Here is a 6,000-nt window from a genome sequence, read left to right on the forward strand (position 1 = left end):
CGTTTTCAGTTTGATAGTTTTTCTTTTTCTTTATTGCCACATTTCATGCAAATTGGTTTGGCCCCTCGAGGGTTGGTTGGGGTCACCTAACGGCTTTTTTATTGCTGTTTATTCGCCCGGACCCAAAACTTACTCGACTTCTCTTGAGACGAGGCCGCAAAAAGTTTTGCTCACTTCATAAAAAATTGCGCAAAACAAGGTAAACAATAAAGAAAACTACAAAATAAATACTTATAATAATAACATTTTAGGGTCCGTTAGGAAACCCCTTGTGGGGCCAATGTGGGTTACTTTTTTTATGACACTTCACTCAGGCCGAGTTAGAGATATGAAGATCCATATGCAAATTGCGAGTTGGCGTAGGAACCCAACGAAATCACACCTGAGGGCATCGCATAATTGTGTCACTGTGAGTGAATTTCATTAGAATTTCTGAGCAGGCTTTCATCAGAACAAGCCGGCACAAAAAAAAATTCATTTAATTTTCTGCCTCGAATTTGCATAAGCTGATGAGTTTTGGTTCTTTGTCAAGTAAATATTTATAAATATGAAATTTCAGTTTGGCAAACACAGTCTGATGATATTCTCATTCTTGATAGTGAACCAAATTGCATTCCCCTGTCCCATAAATAACAAAGTGCTTTAGAATTGCTAATATCTTCATTAGGCGCTTTTCAAAGAAAATTATAAAACTAAGAAGTCAAATCATTTAGCTTTCAAAAACCTTTAAAATTATTTGAGTCCCACAGCCTTCAGCATTTGAATTTAATTAATTGCGTTTCTCAAATCCAATTAGCACCCAAAGTAAACTTTCGAATGCTGATATGTAAAGATCATTCGATAACCTTCTCATGGAAATGAAAGATGAGTTTCGGAGCCCAAGAAATGAATGTTTTTTTTGGGGCTGCGGGCGAAGACAGAACATCACTTGAGTGAAATGGAAAGCTAAAAGCAAAACAAAAACCCACAAAACGTGTTGCAAATTGTATGCAGGCCAAGAAAAAAATAAGACAAGCACTCTGGCAATGATTAACAGAACCGAAAAGATTAATAACAATGGTTAGGAGACCCGAGACAACCACGCGTTGATTAGCCGGCCCTAGGGTAACATAACAACTGAGGAAAGTATCTGAAAGATACGGGAGAGTGTGGCGAGAAATTTCACTGCAGCATGTTTTTTTCCGCCTGGTATCTCAATCGGATTTCGTGAGTGACAAGAGTTTAGTCAGCTTTAATGTGAGCCAGCAGATTTTAATCTTCATTTAGTGCCGCTGATCGTTATCGATCGCTGGAATCGCAAATGGCCTGGCATTATAAATTGGCCTAGTCTGGTTCTTCGTTTTGTTTCATTCGCCCACTGGCTTGTGTTCTTCTCTTCTTTGTTTTTCCTCTATTGATTGTTCTTGAAATATGTTTGACTTTGAAAGGCAGAGGCAAAAAACAAAATTAGAATACGAAATCCGTTTACGTCTATCCTCGACCAGAATCTTTGAGTAGATACTCAGGGCATAAGGTCATAAAATCGATAGTTGTTTTTAGAAACACAGTTCTAATGGTATTTTAAGTTCATAAACTTGTCCAATGAGATTAAATGCCTTACAAAATAGCAATGTCTCTATGGATTTCCTCACTTTTAATAACAGGTGTCTAGAGCGAGCTTCTCTCGTACTAAAAAATAATCTCATCTGCCGGCTGATGCATTAAAATTTTGTTTATAAACACTCGGGAGTGTTTTAAGAGAGATTAGCGAAATTTGAGAGAACGTAAACATTTGTCAAAAAGTGTGATATAATACTAATTATAAAACACGATTATACATTAATTCAAACAATAATTTATACTTAATGTCAATGTACTCGGCGAATATGTAAGGCAGAATTAATTTATATTGTTTTAAATGAAATAATCAGCAACAGCTGAGATCGCTTATAATGACTAGCAAATTGCTAACAATGTTAAAATGTTTAGGTATTATTTCAGCGCCATATGGGAAGCTTTCTTTGTTACAAAATTAGTAATTTAAAACTTATTAAATCATTTGTTGATTATTGGACTATCATAACAAAATGAAAAAGGTGTCGTTTTTCAAGCTTCTTAGAAGAGTTTACTAACATCTGGGCAACTATAATTAGGTTACTAAGGAAAGTAAACATGTTTGTAGGATTGAATTTACTAGATATTCTACCTAGGATTTCATTACCTAAATTTCATTAAAGCTAAATTTTGGGCTTTAAGAAATAAATGGGATTTATTCGGTTCGAAAAAAAAAGTTCTCTCAAGCATTAAGATAAGGTCAGCCTAACAAATATGTAATAGAAGAACCTTCATATTTTAACACAAACCCTCCAATTCCACATTTCTATTCATGATTTCCTTAATTGAAATTTTATCCTTTTATTTTTATCCCTTAATACTCAATCTCCTCTTGTGATTTCCCACTCTTTTGTGCTCAGATTTCAATGGTTTTGCCGCTCTCAACTTCTATTTATTGCCAAGGACATTATTGCAAAAGTTCTCATACACGCACACACACACACTCTCAAACTCGCATCCTTGATGCTGCACAACTCTCTCTCTCTAGCTCTCTCACTCCATCTCTCTTCCTCTCTCGTTTGCGACAGAAAAAAACTTCGTTTTGGAGTTTCGTACTTAGATCTCTCACATCTCTCGCATTATTGTTGCTTTTCGGGGGGGTGGGGAAACCGAAAACTCCACGAATGTGTATACCTTTATGACAGACCAAAATTCACATATATTTCGTACCTTCTTTCGTCTGCAATCTCCGGATCTGTGGCTCTGTTTTGGTTTCTGGTTTTCTCAACTTATTGCACACCAAATCACCGATTTTCCTGTTATTTTTGTTAAACTGTTAAACACTTTAGCATCAGCTTTGCAATGCTAATTATTACGATCAGAAACTTTAAGCGGCTTCAATAATTTGCAATTGAATTTGATTAATTAAGCGGGATTTGTGTTTGGTTGCTATTCCATTCATTGAACAAAAATCGCGTTGACTTTGATTTACCGTTGCGTCGACGAATTTCACTTTCGACTTGCGAGCGTTGTGAATTGGAAATTTTGATGTGGGATATTATTCGATTTCGATTCCGAGTTTTGAACGCCTGCAGTTCTCCAAACGAGCCTCAAACAATGCGCCCGAACAGAAAATATTGAACCTCCGCTGGTTTTTCTTTTCCAACTCGTCCGCTCCGCACAACCGCACAAGCGCGAGATTTTGAAGCGAATGAAAGGCACAAACCGAGCACACCGAATAAACCGAACGGTCCGAGTGGAGCAGCTGCAGCGCAAAACCAGAAAGCAAAAGCAACCCCAACCATCAGAGCTGCCACGGTTTTGGCTCGGAAAAAGCTAGTTCTGGCGGGAAAAAGTATGTGAGTAATAATTTACATCAAAAATGAAAATTAAAATGTCAATAGTATTAATAATCATAAAATTCCTTGACGTAAGGTTGGGACAGCCTATGAAATTCAAATAAAATTATACGATTAAAATTGAAATATTTGGCTTACTATAATATATATAATATATAAAAAATTTGTATTCACTAGTTACTATAAGTTTCTATTGTTATATGATTAAATATTGTTATTTTATTTAATGGAACAAAACCATCGTGTTACCCCCGAGAAAAAAATTCAACAGTTCTCATTTATAATTTAATATATATACTTTACTCTTATATACTGAATACGGTTTGATTAATTCATACTTAACTAACTTAACATAACTTTTTTCTTATTAGCCTTATATCTTAATACCGCTGATATATTGGCATCACTGCCGAACAACAACACAATGATGCGTGGCAAACGCAAAGAGAGCGGAAGAGATAAGAGAGAAACGCAAAGTAAATAAATATCTGGAGAGAGAGAGAGATTATAACCGAGAGAGTACGTTCTTGTTTATTGTTGTTGCGTTTGCTTTTGCTGTTGGGGACTAACTATTGTTGTTGTTGTAAGTGCCACGGCATTGAGAACAAAGCACAGTGGGAAGATTGACATTTGTTAAAGAGGGGCTTAGGACTTTATTCACATTACAAATATTGCTTGAAATAACCATTTTAAAATTATTTTTTGAAGTTAAAATAAAGATTAAAAACTCTAAACTTTAAATTACATATTTTTTAATTACCGGAAAAAAAAATATCTTATTTTTGGCTAATATTTGGGCTAGTTCATTCATTCAGTCAGTTGCCATATGTGCATCCTTCATCTGTGGTAGTTCTCACAAACTTCCCCGTTGGAAGTTCCACCCCAGCAGTTCCAATTTCCAAATCCCCCAACAAACCACAACAAACACTACAAAGCCCACATTAAATATGAATTAACATTAGGCAGATCGATCATGTTGCATGCCGCAATCTCAAGTGAAACCACCCTCATGGGTGTGCGTAATGACAGCTCATTACTTGGTTATTTGGGAGGGAATGCGAAACATGAAACTTGAAGCACGAGGCGTTTCCGACAAGATACCCGCATTCGACCGATGGCCATTGAAATTGCATTATTACGAGGTTGATTGGCCTTCCCCCAAGAGACACCCACCGATCGAATTCAAATACCACCCCTTGGCTATTGATAATTGTAATTTTCCAAGGAAAATTTGCTGATCTTGAAATATCAAAAGGCAGCGACACTCCAAAAGGTAATGTCAATATGCAAACACATCTATGCCCCACTCCAAGCAAACACAAAAAGTAAAAGCAAACATACAAACTCTTTCTTTCTGGCTGTTTTACTCTCTCCCTCTCTCTCTATGCTTGCTCTCCTGCTGTTAACAGCGCTGCGGGTGGTTGCCTTTAAATCGCACTGTTAACCTAACAGGGTTACTGTAAACAACAGTTTAATTTTAAACGCGCTTAAATAATAACATAATTAATGACTAAAATTGATATAAAGCCGGAACTGCTTTGGTTTGACATTTAGCAATCGGTACTGATAATGCGTCAACAAGACAAAGAAATCGAGGTCTCGCAATCTTCTGCGGCACATTTCAGTTCTTATCAAAAAAAAGAAAGAAAATACAGAAAAAACAACCAGCAGCCTCAACAGCAACAACAATTTGTTTATTCAAATTACAACATGCCAACAGCTGGAATTAGAAATCAAAAGACACACAGACCAAAGCCACCAAGCCGAAGTTCTTATACCCTCTCAACTTAAAGGAAAAGTCCGAAGATTGTATCTACAGCATATATATCATAATGTTAACCGATATCAAAAAATCTATCTATATGTACTCACTTATGTTAAAAAATAATCTAGTTTAAGGTAAATTTCAAAATCTCTTAGTCGTTGTTTAATTTTGTAGGTGTTAAACGATTGTTGATGTTGAATATAAGTAGTAAGATCCGAAATTAATGGACCATATTGGTACAAAATACCCTCTGTAAGAGTATAAGAAGACCAAGCCCCAAGAAAACAAGAAACCAAAACAAGCTCACAACTTCACATGAGAAAACATCAGCAGGAAAATTATTGAGGATACGTCTCTGAGATTTATCGTACAAAATCGATGATAAAACGCGATGAAGACATATGGTTTAGCTGACTTCAAAATGCTGTCGACATGACGGATCGACTCGCCTGCATATCGAAATGGGGCCTGCCTTAAACTCCGGGAAAGTAAAGATAAATAAATATGCTTAAGAACCGAGTGAAGAAATTTCAGGCGGTAATAAGAGGGCATTCTATAAAAAGAGCTCAATTTAAGTTATAATTTAGATTGTTAATATGATGATATAAAATATGAATTTTTTAAAGAATTGAATATGGAATCTTAAAACTAGTTTCCTTAAAGGAAATATAAGGATTATGCTATTATTTATGTTCCTCTCATCTAAATTTAGAAGGTAGGATTCTAAGCTCATTTATTTTCTTGTCATCTGAAAAATCTAGTTTAGAAGGTTAGCAACAACAAAGCGATATGACCTTAATATTATCAAATAACATATTTCCCACTCATTTTTTACCACTTCCC

General features: G+C 35.7%; 1 long non-coding RNA gene across 3 annotated transcripts in view; it reads right to left on the reverse strand.

Annotated features, from left to right (window-relative positions):
• Window positions 1-3,260, reverse strand: part of LOC108053617 — a 38,608-nt gene extending 35,348 nt beyond the window's left edge. For all 3 annotated transcript variants that reach the window (XR_006417639.1, XR_006417638.1, XR_006417637.1), the window contains exon 1: window positions 2,764-3,260. This is a non-coding gene — a long non-coding RNA (uncharacterized LOC108053617). The remainder of the gene's footprint in view (window positions 1-2,763) is intronic.
• Window positions 3,261-6,000: the final 2,740 nt, after the last annotated feature.

This window comes from Drosophila rhopaloa, unplaced genomic scaffold (genome assembly GCF_018152115.1).
Source record: "Drosophila rhopaloa isolate 14029-0021.01 unplaced genomic scaffold, ASM1815211v1 contig_2, whole genome shotgun sequence".
Lineage (NCBI taxonomy): Eukaryota > Metazoa > Arthropoda > Insecta > Diptera > Drosophilidae > Drosophila > Drosophila rhopaloa.